Genomic DNA, 16,858 nt, shown 5'->3' on the forward strand with positions numbered 1-16,858 from the left:
GCTTTGTCGAGAGATAACGCCGCCACTGTCGCTGGAAAGTTCGATAGCGCCTGTATAAAAGCCGACGCGCTTGACCGCTTGTCAGTTGATCGACGGTCGACGCTCTGTTCGCCGCTATCAGTGTATTGCTGTAGTTTGACTTTCAGTTTCGCGGCCAAAAGTTCGGCCAAATAAAGAGTTTCATCTCGGACCTGCTGACTGCTGCCTTCGTCGACGTCACGACCCTGTGACAATATTTGAGCTGTCTACATTGCGCTTAACTTCCAAGCAGAGGAGTTTCTAAGCGAATGAGGGTTTTGTGAGTAATTTTTATAACTACCACCACAATTTTAGCCGCTGCCGTCTTATCTAGACCAAGAACAACCCAACACGTTTGTAAAAGCCTTTATAGTGCACAAAGAAGCGTACTTACTCGAGATACAAAAACGTTCTAGAAAAACAGTACTCATGTTTCTACAATTTATTGAAAAAAACTTTCTCGAAAAACATCACCAATGCTTTGCAATGTTTACAAGACACGTTTTCGCGACGGTTAAAGGGATACGACCCAAAATTGGGAAATTTTAAGAGAACTCGGTAAATGAAATCTCAGTGTGCGATTACATCGAATAGATGTCGTCTCTGAGGAATTTTTTCATCGGATAGTTGTCTTTTCTGTGTCTCATCTTTCTACGTCGCATCCTTCTACGGTGCCTTAAACAATTCGAACAGATCGGCCGTGATGTGAGCACCGAGCAGTTATTCGCGCGTTCTCTGTCGCTAGAAGAGTCGTCAGTATTCAACTTCAGTTTTTCAACTTCACCGAGCAGATGTTCCATGCCCGCAGCACTTTACACTGTACGACAGCCGTTTGCGTTTCGTGCTGCAGCCGTTCACTACGCAGTTAAACTGCTCGTCAACTACAATTATCTTTTGCACAAGTAAGTCTCCGTTCCCGAAGCAAAGTGTGGGATTGGGCTAGTTGGTATTCCATTATTAAACTGCTCAGCGCAAAACATTTGACACGGTACACATAGAAAAGACGAGGACCAGCGCTGGTCCTCGTCATTTCTATGTGTACCGTGTCAAATTTTTGCGCTGAGCAGCCCGTTCCCGAGCCGGCGAGTGTAAAATATTCCGCACATCTTGTTCAATACCTCGTCATAAAATCTCTCGAAAATCCACTGCCTTGAAGGCATAGCGACAGCTGACAACTGATCGAATGTTAGTGTGATGCAACTCGCAGTCTCGGTAGCTTAGCGTATATAGGCAATCGCCTGCCTTTCGTTTTGCTGTTCTATTTCTGGCGGCTCTTCCAAATTGGGCACTGGGCTTTCGCGGGACGCCGTGCGTTTGGGGGGGGGGGGGGGATTTGCGCCTAAACCCCGAACATTTTGGCTTTGAAATGTGAATGGAAGTGCTGGGAACAAGCGCGGCACGGCACCTGGCGCGAGTTCCCACTTTCCACGCGGGATCAAAACTTCTTGTCCCGCAACGACACGACGATAGTGCTTATACAATGTCGTCACTCTCAAAATGAACGTCACAGACCTTGCATTTCGCAGTAAGCTTTCTATCTTTGCGATGCAAAGCTTGAATGGCGTAGGGTCTTTTGCAGGTCCGAAGAAGTGTCGTGAAGCGGAGTCGTCGTTGCGGTAGCCGCTCTTGCAGCCCGGAGCAAAGCAAGTCGGCATACCGCACTGTGAATCTGTTCGCCCTCGTTACGCTTCGTACATCATGCACGTGCCTTCGTACAAGACGCTAAGCCTGGTCAAGAACAGTCGCAAAAATGACGAGCGAACAAAACGCAGACGTCGCTGTAACCCACGTGCGCTCGTACATCGGCGGCGCCGATCACAAGCGCCTGCCGCGGGAGCTAGACGTGACTGCAGCGCCACTAGTTCTCACGACCGCCACGCGGACCGCCTCTCCGGCGGAGCTTTTAAACTGAGTTTGTTCTAGTAACGTTGCGTCAGACTCTGCCCAGGCGGCGCTGCGAAAAACACCGCCACCAGCGCCCTCATCGTAGCCATGGCACTAACTGGGTAGTGCAAAGAGAGCCACCCGCAAGCGAATGTGCATAGGCCGCAATATAACCCTCCTCTTTCATTGGTGTCGAGGCGCGGTTTCCTGAAAATCAAGGACCTGGAAAGCTTCTTCCGCCAATCCACGCTTCAGAAACAAAGGAAGCTGATCAAAGCGAACTGCGAGTACAATGCAAAATAAGTTTTTTTCCCGCGCGCTGCAACTCGCAAGTACAAGCGAGCATCACACGACACCGAGTTCGAGGCAAGCCCTCCGACATCCGTTCTCTAGAGCTTAAATGCGTTAAAATCGGGTATATACGTATGCCACAGCGATAAAGTACCTACATACACGATCAATTTACTTAGCTATGCATCTTACGATCAGCAGTAGAAAACTCGGTTCATCAGGGGCGAATGGCTCCGGCGATTTTCGCCTTTTAAGTTGCATTCTCCCTTAATTCATCTCTCGCTTCCTGTGCATTGGAGTGTTTTATTACGCATCCTCAAATGGTCTCTTTATGGTCGTCTTCCGTTTGTATGTACTGCAAATGGGGATACGTGCCTGTCCACTTTCGCGGGGTACAACCAAAGGCAAAACCGTGGCCTCCGAGATAGCTATACGGCAACCGCGGAGGACACCGGCGAAACAAACCTGAAGGGGGTCACGACCAACATTCTGCGATTTACTTGTATGACGCACGTGGTGTTAGCTAGTTAGACCCAGAACCCTGAGCCTTCAAAACGTACATACGTCCGCGATGCTGTGTTGTGACGACCAACTCGTCGCGGTGTGCGTATCACGCGTCTCCAGTCTGCCTCTAGCTGCTCACTTCGTGTTACACGACAAGCACCGCGGTCAGAGCCTCTGCTCAGCTTCATAGTCAAGGTTACCACGGTTTTGCATCAGGGCTACGCAAAACAACAGCAGAGCCACACATTCATGTCACCGGCTGTGGAGAACGCGGGTACTTCGCTTACCCAACACGCTCGCAACGGCCCGTATCCAGCGCTCTCGCCTTTCTTCTTCGTACGACAACTATGGAAATCGGTAAAACTGAACGTTGTTATTCAGTCTTTTACGTCCGTGGCAATTCACAACGCAACAGTGCGTCTTTTGCGGAGTTTCTTCGTAGCGTGCGGAGGGCTCTCGTGCTGCTGTTTTCGCCGTCGTTCAGGCGAGTGATCCTGCAAGCACTTCACGACGGTTCGGTGGCGCGTCCGACTGGCGGAGAGCAATTCACAACTCTCGTTCTGAGTGCTAAATGCACGAACACACGCGATATTAAGCTCAATCGTTGTTTCGCACTCGCTAGTTGCACCTGGTCCCATAGCAAACTGTGCGAGAGAGTCGGTCTATGCACTACTCAATACTTCTCCGACAGGTGGCGCCACACATCTTGGAAACTCCAGAGTCTGACGTCTATATACGGAAGCAAAACTGAAAAATTTCGGGGGGGGGGGGGGGTTGAACCCCCCCAACCCACCCCTTGGCTACGCCCCTGACACGGGCCTCAAGCATTTTCGCCTCCACCGAAAATGCGGCCGCCGCGGCCGGGATTCGATCCCGCGACGTGCGGGTCAGCAGTCGAGCACCCGTAACCACTAGACCACCGTGGCGGGTTTCTAGTAGGGGTGTGCGAATAGTGAAATTTCACCTCGAATCGAATTCGAATCGAATAGTACCGAATAGTGGCCAAAAATATCGAATATCGAATCGAATATCGAATAGTATATTTACACGAAATGCGTACCGCCAGCTGCGACCAAATTAAAAATCAGGGGCGCTGCGGCGTGCCGACAGTTTTATTAAGCACTTGTTCGAGAGTGGCTTTTGTTTCAGTTTTTATGGGCGCGCAAGCATGTTCATAGGAGAGCCGCCATTCCAGTCAGCAGCGCCACTCCAAACCTTCTAACCTTCTAACGACTAACAGAGGGGGGCACGGTAGCTCGTTCTTTTCCCGTGGTCGCGCAATACGGCTCATCTGACAACGGCAACGTTGTGCAGCATCGCCATGGGTGCTCCGTTCCCAAAAATCTTCGGTTGCCTGTTCACAGCAGCGTTTTATCTGCGTGCCGGTAGGATGGATGTTTCTGAACGAGCGGTTCGGTGCGTCAGTGGCGACTGCCCAGCGTGAACAATTTTTTACATGCAAAGCCAATGACCGAGAGTTTCGCAAGCCAATGACCGAGAGGCCAAAATCAAGACGTTTTACGGCGCTATAGCGGCAAACGCGACGGAACTACGCAAGAAGTCCGTGCCTCAAGGGCGTCCGCAGAACTTTTTCCAGGGGGGTGCATCAGCAGAGGGAGGGGGAGGGGGGGGCATACAGCATAGGTAGCTTTTGTTTCATTGCCATGACATGACCAGCAAGATTAGTCCATAGCAGTATGTAACGTGCAAAGTTGGCTGGTAATCCTGAATGATGTTTCACGCGGATATGCGGGACTGGTGTGTGCTAATCAAGCTGTGTAGCTTACTGCTACTGCATAGAAAATTAATATCCAAAATTCCAAGGGGGGGGGGGGCAGCTGCCCCCCCTTGCACCCCCTCCGGACGCCCATGCCGTGCCTTCGTTTCGGGAGCGAAGTTGTGAAGGGCTTGACTGTTTTCTCATGTGTTTTTCGATGTGCGAAAATGGCATAATCTCCTTTAAGACCAGCATGCGCTCGCTTTTGAACCAGGATGTCAGTGAAAGTTTTAACGAAAGGCCTACCGTAAAGACGTTAGCGTTAGTTTTTGCCACCCCACCCTAACCAAGTTGCACCATTGGCCTTTATCGCGTTTAAGGTATTCGTCCTGTCGAATTATTCGAAACTTCGAATACTAGCTATTCGAAAGTCGAATCGAATTATTCGATTAGGTACTATTCGATTCGAATTCGAAACTCAAATATTCGCACACACCTAGTTTCTAGCCATATAGAGATCGCACCGCTACAGCGATGCTGTTCAACCCAGCACGGACAAGCAATTTATTTCGTTTTATACCGTTTACTTTTTTAACGCGGTTCGTCTTACATTCATACAGAGGGACGGACGGACACACGGATTTTTCTCGTTGAGTCGGCGTATAAATACTTAAGCAATATTAAAATTAGATGTGCGGTGCCTCAGCCGTGAACACGCTTTACGAAACGGATAACATAATAATAATTGTCCGAGTTTTAAGTCCCAAAACCACGATGATTATGCGAGATGCCGTAGTGGGGGGCTCCGGCAATTTCGACCACCTGGGTTCTTTAACGTGCACCGGAATCTAGGCACACGGGCCTCTAGCATTTTGCTTTCATAGAACATAGAAATGCAGCCACTACGGCCAGGATTAGATCCCGCGACCTTCGGGTCAGCCGTCGAGCACCATGACCACTAGACCACCATGGCGGGTCTTACGAAACGGAGGCCTTATTTACGAGTGGCTCCTGTGTCCGTGACGAGCGGACGCGAATATGGTCAATTGTTGGAAATGCTGCATAAGATGTGCCATTTCATATGCACTCCGCCTAAGGAGGCGTGAAGTGAAAATGATTCGTGTGCGACAGAGTGACTGCAGAAACTATCCATATGACCCCCAATTTACCCTATCTTGCGCGAGCTTATTTATTTTATTCCTGCGAACTTCTTCATCTCATCGAGCCACACATATGGGTGTGTCCAGATAAGATCGAACGCGAGGTCCCGGTCACCATTCCCGATTTTGATGAAATTTACTGTTGGCATAGGCATTAGACCCAGTACAATGGTTTCGAAGTTAGTTCTGTGAAAAAAAAAAAGTTGTTCGCCTAAAAAAAAATTTGGCCACAAGAAATACTTTTCCGCCAATTTCGCGATTTCCGAGTTTTGAGATCACCTAGGGAAAAAATGGTGTCCTTCTTAGTCGCAATATTTATTCCCCTCAAATAACAAGTTAAATACCATCTTATCATTAGGAGTCTGTTATTTTTCTTTCCTGTCGAAGTACTTTTGAAGAAAAAAATTACAAACATGGCAAATCGCACAAAATACCCGTATCTCCGGAATTTATTGCTGCAAGGAGGTTAAACTGCATGAGGATAATAAAAACCGGTACATAATAACTTTGATATTTGCGCTCTCTTCTAAAATTACTTTCACGGTTTAATCGCGCTGCGTTTTGCTCCATAATTGTGCTGAAACGTAAGTGATTTACCAAAAAACGTCGAAGTTTGAAAATAGTTTTCTCAAAAAACGCCATTTTTTATTTTTTTTTAAAATCCCTATGATTGAAGTCAAGGACGTCATCTACCAATCTGCGCAAAAAAAAATGTTCCATTATTTTGGTCGCTAACAAGTTATAATGCGTTACATACGACCAAGTCAGCCTAGCGGCCGCGCCGTTCGTTATATGCTGAAAATTGGATATAAGTTGTTCAAAGTTATTGTACGTGACATAATCACAAAGCAGCAGCTCCACAACAACAAATTCGCAGCCAGGTGTTTCGCAGTGTTGAGTGTTGCAAGTGTAAAGTCACTTCTATCTTTGACCAAATCGACCGTTATGCTGTAATCTTCGGCCTCTTTCCCGCGAGACATGTTTCGTATGGCATTTTTCACCTCATCGGTAGTTACACACGATACTTCCGTGCCCTCTCCTGAATTGACTTCACTAGAGGATGGATGATTTTTCAACAAACTGTACGGTTCAGAATAAAAGTGTTCTGCCACTTTCACTATATGTCATTAAAATGACTAATAACGCTGAACTGCTTATCTTTAAGTGCGTGCATTGGGGTTCTTCCTATACAGAATTTCCTCTTAGCTGTTCCTATGCTGCCTCTGCCTCTTGGACGTTATAATTCCGTATCTATCTGAGATTCTTGTTTTTAATCAGCCCTGGTAGCTCGGCCAATTCTATTTTTGATCTTGACTTAGTGACTTTCATTGTTGTCGCTTCTTTATTATTTTGTGATTCGAGAGAGCTTGCTTATTTCTTTGGTGCTTAACCCCCAGCTTTAATCGCTGCCTCAGAAATCAGTCTAGTATCGGTTTCATTCACTCCCTGTATGTCGTTAGTTTCTTCTTGTCCTATGAGGTATCGCAATTGTTTTCAAGAACAATCCTTAATTCACGAATCAAATTTGTATGTGTACTTTTGAATAAATAATTATTATGCCTAAGGGCAGACTTTCGAAAATAAAAAAAAATCCCTAATTCACCAGTTTTTACAGCGAAGCGGCAAGAACAGATGAATTAGGGATTGTCCTTGAAAACAACCGCGATACCTTAGGCATGTCCGCAATGTCCGTTGTCCGCGGGGCAAAGACGTGTGTGCCACACAGATTGTGAACACCCCACTATACTCCCCATGCTGCTCAAATGGCTCTTCAAGATCGTGCACGAAACGCCAAGTGCACGCGACGAGCCAGACAAGGCAAGGCACGTCACGGCAAAAATACGCATGCTGACGTTAAATTCAAAAGGGTCTTTTTTGGACGGACATTTTGGACATCGGCTACGGTTCGAAATTCTGCCTCACCACCTCTGCGTCGTGTGCTGAACAGCTTCACTGGTCATTCACCTTCAGAGTGGAATAGCTCCTCAATTTTAAATGCGAAGCATTTCTTAGCGAACCTCAGGCACTTTGGGCGTTTCTATCTATCTATCTATCTATCTATCTATCTATCTATCATCTATCTATCTATCTATCTATCTAGCCGCCTACGTCTGGGCGCTCTCCTGGTCGTCTCTATAACTTCTAATGTACCAAAATTGGCATAGCAGGGGAACAGTGTATGACGAACACGATTCACTGGTCATGGCATGAATAACGCAAAATACCTGTCGCGTACGTCACGAAACCCTTTCTCACAGTCACGTGTGGCACATACCCGCATACCAGAGAGAGAGAGAGAGAGAGAAAGCGAGAAGAGGAAAGGCAGGGAGGTTAACCAGACGAAAGTCCGGTTTGCTACCCTGCGCTGGGGATAAGGGAATGGGGAATAGAAAGAGTTTATGTTATGCGGGTATGGGTCACAGGTGATACTAAGTCTCAACCAACACAGTAAACGCGAACACACACATTGACAAGCAAGGAAAGTAATAATATAACAATTGTTGGGGTTTTATGTCCCAAAACCACGATATGATTATGAAAGAAGCCATTGCAAAGGGCTCCGGAATTTTGACCATCTGGTATTCTTTAATGTGCACCGAGATCGCACAGTACACGGGCATCTAGCATTTTGCATCTATCGAAATGCGACCGCCGAGGCCGGGATCGAACCCGCGACCTTCGGGTCAGCAGCCGAGCGCCGTAACCGCTACACCACCGCGGCGGACACAAGGAAAGTGAGGAAGTTGAAGACAGAACACCCTTCGAAGACGCTCAACTACCATGCACTCATTCACGTGATCCGCAACGTGGACCACGTCGATTATGCAAAAACCGGGGTCAATGCTTCCTACAATAAATCTTCCGAGCGAAAAAGGCCTCTCATCATTACCGGTGACTTCAACATTGATTTATCAAGACCCGACAACGCCTGGTCCTTATACTGCGTGAAAGACTGCTTCAATGTAGACAGGGCATCAACCTCGCTGGCACGTGCAGGACAGGAGGCGTCACATATCATTTCATCGTAAGAGGCATCCAGGATTTCCACCAGCTGTGCTATACCTCGCACTTCACTACACTTAGACCCCTCGTAGCCGTGATCACGAACGGATCCGATTAACAAGTCCGGCTTAGCTGCTGGTGCTCACTGATCACGGTGATGATGACCTTGTTCAAGAACTGTCAAGGACCCCTTCTACACATACACACGAGTTCGTGAAACGCGCGTGCATTCTCCGTCATAACGGACAAGTATAAGCACAACAACTGTAACGCAACTGTCATAACTGTATCTATGATTGTAACGTACGTGCAGTGCGCCTGCGCGTGCCACTCGGCTTTGTGTATATCCAGAGGAACTTTCCTGAATGAAACTTAGTTGCGAGTAACGCCTGTCCTGTGCATTTGTGTTTCTTCTTTGTGCGGTTCGGATTCGCGCTATCCAGTATTGAAGAATATAAGCACTACATATCAGCTTACCGCGTCTGGTGTTGATAACACCCATATTGCTCTTGGCATCGTTACGCAACTGTAAACAACTGGTTATATAATACATATGCGACTCTTCAGCATATATGAGTGTGTTTATACCACTTCCACATTTCTCTAGCGTCATTCCGTAAACTTTCGGTCAACATGAAAAATTATGCCACAGTCGCCATTCCGCGCATGCTTCGCATAACATCGATTCCCGCGGTACGCGGAATCTGCCGAATTTTTTATCCTCACCCTGTCTATAGGCTAGCCTGTTTCTTAGTGTCTGTATACACGTATCTATGCAGGGTGTTTTTTTTTTTTTGGCAATACAGATATTTAATAAAAATTCTATGAAAGTCAGGCTCCTGTCATTTTCGCTGTGAATTCTATGGCGAGGCGGAAATACTTTCCCGCAGGTAAAATGACGTTGACACGTCTAATTAAAAAAAAAACTAGTTAATTAATCTTTTAAATATTGACTTGAGTGCAGTTGTTTATGTTAGGAAGTTGTAGTGCACGATAATTTATGGCATACCCATTTTTTTAGAAATCACAAAAGTTGCACGTAGTTCGAGATAAACTTCATCGAATTTCAAGGGCGAAATCGAAAGTGATCGCGCCCGGCGCGCCCGGCGCGCGGCGGAACACCGAAACGACACGTGACAGGGAAGTGGGGAAATTTCAATGAAGGCGCGCCGAAGCAGAGTCTAGTCAGAAAAATCGGCAAGCATTCTGAAATACACTAGTAGACCGCTTAATTTTCGTGTGCGATGAGTGGTGCTTATGTGATTCTTTCTTAAACTATAGAGAGGCGCGAAAAACTATTTCGCCTGTCTGCAAGAAGAAGCGCCGCAGCGGCTTCCCCTGGGTTTTGCGCTTCCCAGACAAAAAAGAATGTTGATATTGCGGTTTTCTTGCGCACAGTTCGCAAGAAACGGATAAGCACCAAACACTACGCACAAAAGTAAGGCGATGCGCGGGCACAAGGGAGATGACTTGCAGGTTTTCACGAAACCATACGGCCGCGGCGCACCTTCATTCAAATTTCGTCACTCCCTTGTGACGGGTAGTTCCGGTCTGACGTAGCAGAACGGTCACGCTTCGTGCGACTTCGCCCTTGAAATTCAATGACGAATATCTCGAACTACGTGCAACTTTTGTGATTTCTAAAAAAATAGATATGCCATAAATTGGCACGTACTACAACTTTGCAAAATAAACACCTGACCTCAAGTCAATAACTGAAAAGATAATTAACAATTTTTGTTAATTAGTCGCAACAATGTCATTTGAACTGCGGCCAAGTATTTCCGCCTGGATGTGGAGTTCGGGTGCGAGAACGGCATGTGCCTTACTGTCATAGGATTTTTATAAAAAAATCTGTATTTTCTAAAAAAAAAAAACACCCTATATATATATATATATGGTTGACAATACCCATTCAAGTATGTTTCGTTTAATTTTCGTTTTATCATAATCGCTGCAGCGACGTAACCTTTATGTCTGCTATGTACAAAGAAAAAAACACTCCAATACCACAAGGACGTGTCTAATGAGAAAAAAAAAAAAAAGACGAGAAAGCTGCTTGAATGATTTAAGCGATGCAGAGTGTGACTCTGCACGGCGGCTGTTCGCTCCGATCCACTGTGGGATTTTTCACCGAGAAACAGTGCGATTAAATAATCATTGCTACCCCAGGGAGGGGCGCGTTTATTGCACGAATGCTAGCGTGTGTACTGAGCATCTAGCGCCTCTTCCTTCCTCAATAAATAACTTCTCTCTCGATCGCAGACCGCGTCGTTGTAAACATCGCCAGTGATCGCGTGTTTCGCCGGACATGCTCTGAAGTAATATATGACCACAAGGCTACGTAACTTTCACGCGATCATGCAAAATATGCTCGTGTTTTCATATTATTATTAAGATTTGATTTCCCTGAAGCCGTTTCTTTTCTTTTGAAGCGACACGCTGACGTGGCTGGCATGTTGCAGGCTATCACACGACCACACCCAATACTCATTGTTTTCTAGCCGCGAAACATAAACACGTCGCCTTGGTCGCCAAAGTAGATAAGTGCCATTGACTTCGGCCGAATGAAATAGCATACGCTGAGCAAATTTGCACGCGAAATCGACGTCGGCGACGATCCGGTTTGCGCGTGTATGAGTAATGAAGACGTATACCTGAAGTGATTTTGGTAAACAACCCAACGACTTTTTGGGCTGATAATTGCGGAGTAAGCTACAAGACACGATCCAGTGAAACCCGATTTTGCGAAATCCCCGATCTAACGAAGAACGCTCGTTCCACTCAACCTTGTTGAAAACTAAAACCTAGACATGTAGTATATGCTGCTGGAATGAACCTCGCGTAAACTTGTTGTTTTGATTATAGCGATGATTTGTTTTCTTCGCCTCCCTCAACGCACAGATATTTATACCCAGGGCTTCCACCCTCTGGACGTCGCCGTGTGGGTCGCTCCCACCGGGAAAACTGGAGAGCTACGTCTGTGCAGTAAAAATAAATAATCATTGAACTTGTCCAGGGTATACCTCCATTTCACATTCTCTTACTATAACAGAATTGTGAGCATCTCTGCCACGAAAACTTCCCTCGCACTTCCCTCTTTGGCATTTCGCCGTAAGGTTTCTCGTTTAGGAGTGTTTCAAAGGTTGTCGAAGTTGTAACACTATTGTTTTCTGCACGACCGAGTACCGTATCCTTCCTCTACGGTACATAGGTATGTCCCATTGCATTGGTCATCATTACAAAGTAGACATTCTGTCATGCAATAGAGATACGTTTTTAAACACGTTGTTGCCTCGTTCAACCCGAGAGTGGAATCGGCTTCCTGTTGATGTTGTCACATACACGATAACCACAAGTTTCGTGATGTTTTACTTACGTTGTATATCTGCAATGAGAACGTTTTTTTTATCGTTTTGCAAAAAAAAAAAAGAGAAAAACTTCCCCGTGTAATGTCCATTGGCCCTGAGGGAAAGCATCTAAATGAATGAATAACTAAAAATATGGCACCCATCCTGGAGGTTAGTCTTATCGTCATTTAGCGTGGCCAGCTGCTTTACTAGAAACGTAAAAAGCTTGTCCACGTATGCCTTGACTGGCGGCTTAAAGCAGTTAATCCGGGTTTCGATCTGAGCGCTGCGCAATGGAGGGATAGTTAAGCAATGCGTAACACATTTGAAATAGGAAAGCTTCACAGGAAGTTTTACTAATGCAACTTAATTCGCAGGAAATCTTCCTATTTCCGACACGCAAATTGTCCGCCTTTTCGATATAAGCTATTCCTATTTAGCAAACCCTTAAAACTTAGTTTAAGCGTCTGGCAGAGCATTCAGGATATTCTAGATAAAAATGTTTCGATTAAAGATAAAATCTTTCTTCCAAGAAACATTTTGACGAGAAATCGGTATGGATTTCCATCCATTGCAGTTTCTTGGTGCACAAATGTGTGAATGAATTTTTTTTTCTTTGAGAAAGCTTCCTACACCTTGCGGACATCCGGGGAACTGAGTTGTCACATACAAAATACGTCTGTGCATGTACCGTTTAGGTTCCGCTTACATATATACTATGGTATATATACGTGAACGGAAGTATGCATCGACTTGATTCACGACCAAGTCCGCCTTGCGCAAGCCGCGCCCTAATGTTTGGGAACCTTCCGGATTATCTTAGAATTTTTTTATAGGCTTGAGGGCGCAAACGCGAACAGTTGAGATTATTCTCGAAGTAACGCGGCCACCAGCGATAAGGCTCGAATACTCGATGTCGCATGTATAAATGCCGACGCGCCTTACCGCAGAGCAGTTTATCGACGGCCGACGCTCTGTTCGCCGCTATCAGTGTACTGTGTGTGTTCCTGTACTTTGACGGTGTCTTGCCGTAATGCCATTGTTATGACAAAACATTCACAATAACGCACTTAAGTATAAGGTGCCTTTTTAAGGGCATCAAGATAACGTGCATTACAACGGGAAACTACAACAACCGACCGTTTCTTTAATTCATAACCAAGAATTATACGCGAGCGGTCGGTCGGTCGGCCGATGGATAGATAGATAGATAGATAGATAGATAGATAGATAGATAGATAGATAGATAGATAGATAGATAGATAGATAGATAGATAGATAGATAGATAGATAGATAGATAGATAGATAGATAGATAGATAGATAGATAGATAGATAGAAATGGTCAAAGTGCCTTTGGTTCACTAAGAAATGCTTCGCATTTAAAAATCAGGACAACAGGACAAATACACAAGGAATATGGAAGGACGATGATAAATGCGGTTCCCATACAACAAAACCCAAAGTTGGCTGAAGGACAAAGAAGGAGAAAAGGACTCGTAGAATGTGCGACACTATGTTAAAACAGCGTAAAGCTCGGAATAAAACAATAACTGCGAGCGATAAGAACATCGAGACTAAGAAAGTAAGCCTTATAAAGACTTTGTATCTTGTTGTCGGTTCAGTGTTAGCAGAGGCAATTAGGTACATAAAATATCTTAAGAGTATACGTTGTTGGGCTAGTTGGTTCATAATCTTCAAAATTGGCTAGCGCGAAAATGGACAAGGACTGAGAAGGAACACTGATGTACTGGACAGGCGCTCAGTGTACATCAGTGTTCCTTCTCAGTCCTTGTCCATTTTCGCGCTAGCCAATTTTGAAGGTACATAAAAGGCTGTCTGGTTATCTCACGAGAAATTCGAAAAAGAATACAACTGAACAGTTCAGGACACCGTGAACAACCTTGAAAAGAAATAGCACATCAGCGCGATTTCGTCGGCAGTGAAGTGATGGCAACGACAATAATCGAATTGTGCCAGAAAGAGATCCAGAGTCATTTCTACCGAATCGATGGTTATACATACGCTTAGGAGTTTTTTCTAGACCCGTTCTATGGTGTTACTGTTGAATTTGAAAATGCCATTACAGATCACATACGCATATTCAAGTTGGGGAAGGCAGACTGCTGTGTACTAGCTGTTTGCGAAAGGGTATTGGAGAATCCAATCCACTAGATATCTTGCAAGCACAGCCGAGAGAGCGAAGACCCCGCATGGCAACGCGCTCAGTGTGAGCAGAAAAGTGTAAGGTGCTGTCAAATAGACCACCAAGACCCTTGATCTCACAAACCTTACATAACACCAAGGTGGCAATCTGCCATTCTGGCAGTGCATTTTTAGGAACGGCAAAAGCGCGCTAAAAACAGCGACACAAAGGAGGCACACACACGTGCATGCCACACGCGCGTGTGTGTGTGCCTCCTTTGTGTCGCTGTTTCTAGTGCACTTTTGCCGTTCTTACGTAACAATGCAGAATTAACAGAGCATGAAAATGATGCGCTTGAAGTTTTGCGAGTGAAGGTCATGACGTTGTTCTTAGCAGTATTCAGGGAAAGGTTATTGCTTTTGCCCCATTCAGAAAAAAGAAAACAAATCTGACTGCAGCACGCGACGGTCGTTAACAGTACGAATTTCCCTAAATATCTTGATGCCGAAGCATACAAAAGGAAATAATTCCGAATGGCGTAAGAAACGTCGTTAACAAAAATAAAGAAAAAGTGGAGTGCGTCTAATAGTAGTGACCCATAAGGGCCACTACTATTCGTTTAGATAGTCTATTAATCTATTAATTAGCACTAGATGAGGACCAAATTTGTCCGCTATATATAGTTGCCTTGTACAGAGAAGACGTCTGGCCATTTACGGCAACATAACACGATCTATCAAGAAGATAGCTACGAAGGAGATTCATAACTGCAGAGTCAACAACAAAGTACATAAGTTTAACTTTAAACAGTAAGTGGTTGACTACGTCAAAAGCACGGTGGTCAGAAGCCTCGCTAAGGTCACGGTAAATGGTGTCAGCCGACACTCGCTAAAATACAGACGTGGAAATCTGCTTCATGAAACTAGCAAAATTTATGATATTTGAGCGACCAGTGAGAAATGCACGTCGATTCGGAATTAACGAGTTTTTCACACCAAAAGATAATATTTTGTGAAGAGCAAGCTCAGAGACCTTTGATGAGGCACCTATAAAAGAGAAATCGGGCGATAATTCCAGACATTATACTTAGAAGACGGTAGGATTGGGCGTATTGGTACAACATGATGAAGAGTGCGCGTCAGCGCAAACGACAAGAGGGGACAGAAGAGGGGACAGGTCTCTTCCTTCTCTACGTAACTTTTATTCCCCTCCCCCCTTCCCCGGTGCAGGGTAGCCTACCGGGTAGAGCACTGCACGGGCCCGGGCCGGCCCGAAAGCCCGGGCCCGGGCCGGGCTCGGGCCCGTGACCTTCGGGCTCGGGTCGGGCTCGGGCCTGAGCCAGGCCCGTATTAGGCCCGGGTCTCATACGTATCTGTATAATTACGTGTGTACGTTGTTTGGCTTCGTTTTTGTTGTTTTTTTTGGGTTTAACTTCTCGAAGCGACCCAGGCTATATGAGACGCCATCGTTCAGGGCTCCGGGTAATTTAAACTACCTGGAGTGCATTGGCGTGCACAGAAATTGCACAGTACAAGACGTCTACAATTTTGCTCCATCGGTATGCTACACGTAATTTCAAGAAACGCCTAATATAAAGTTTCCACCATTATAGTGAGTGAAAGACGTTCTCGGTGATACGAAATGACTGGTTCCCCAGACGTGAAAGAGAGACGTCGGTTTAATGCCAATACTAAAGGCGAACTGCTGCACCGGCCACATGCACGCGCCCTCGATCCGCCTCGGTTTTCTCGTCTTCGATAGTCTGGCACGCTCCAAGTTGCTCCGTTCCGCACTATTTTGCAACATCCTCCCAGGGGGGCCAATATGAATCGCACGCGTCCATGGTGCAGCTTGAGCAGTGATAACGTGGCCGCAACAGAAATAGGTAGAATCGCCGGCGTCTTTTCCGCAGTTCAGTTGATAGGCGCTGGCGATGACGAGCCTTGCGTTGCAATGGAAGTGCATTCGCGAGCCCCGAGGCGGAAGCACGTTGTGGCACCGAGATGTGTCGACGTCCCAGTAGGAATTGGGACGGGTTCAATTGCTGGAGCTCGTCGAGCTCGCTCTCTAGACGTCTTCGCGGTCTAATGCTCTTCCAACTGAGCCAGTGGTAGCGGCACGATTTAAGCGGTCTGTCCGTGATCATGAGGCCTATGTTGTTGACGTCGTTGATTAACTGCGGCAGGCTGACGTATGAGGAGTTCATGGCCTTCTCAGCAACCACATTCTCATTTCTCTCGTAAACGTGGACGACGTTCGTGTCCATGCCAATCTCGCAGTTCTTGTTGAGAAGTACTTGGCAGTTCCCTGGTTCTGTTAGCTTGGGTAAGATATGGAACGGTTGGTTCGCCGAGTCGCACATTTTTTCCGCAGATTCCAGTTCCTCTAAGGGCATTCGCTTTCGTTGGCTGATACTTTCCGTAGTTTTCGGGAATGATTGTTGCGAAGGTTCCATGCACGTCCCTTCCAGTCCTAGTGTTGAAACGAGAAGCTTAGAAGCCTCCTTTGATTCATCCAGCGAAACCACGGACGTGTCCTCTCCGCTGGTTGGCAGAAGCTCAAAGAGAGGCACGTGGTCCAGATCATTGACTTGCGCCAAGTTGTTCTCCATTGCGTTGACGTTGCCATCGAAGGAACTGTTACGCCCCTTGCATTCATGAACTCCATGCTTGCGTTCCATCTGTGTTGTGCGGTCGAAACGCTCTTGGGCGGACTTTCGCAATCGGCAGACAGCGCACGAATTCCTGCGCGCCGCTCGCTTTGCTTTCGGCAGTACTTGTTCACTG

The sequence above is a fragment of the Rhipicephalus sanguineus genome, chromosome 1 (assembly GCF_013339695.2).
Source record: "Rhipicephalus sanguineus isolate Rsan-2018 chromosome 1, BIME_Rsan_1.4, whole genome shotgun sequence".
In the NCBI taxonomy this organism is placed as follows: Eukaryota; Metazoa; Arthropoda; class Arachnida; order Ixodida; family Ixodidae; genus Rhipicephalus; species Rhipicephalus sanguineus.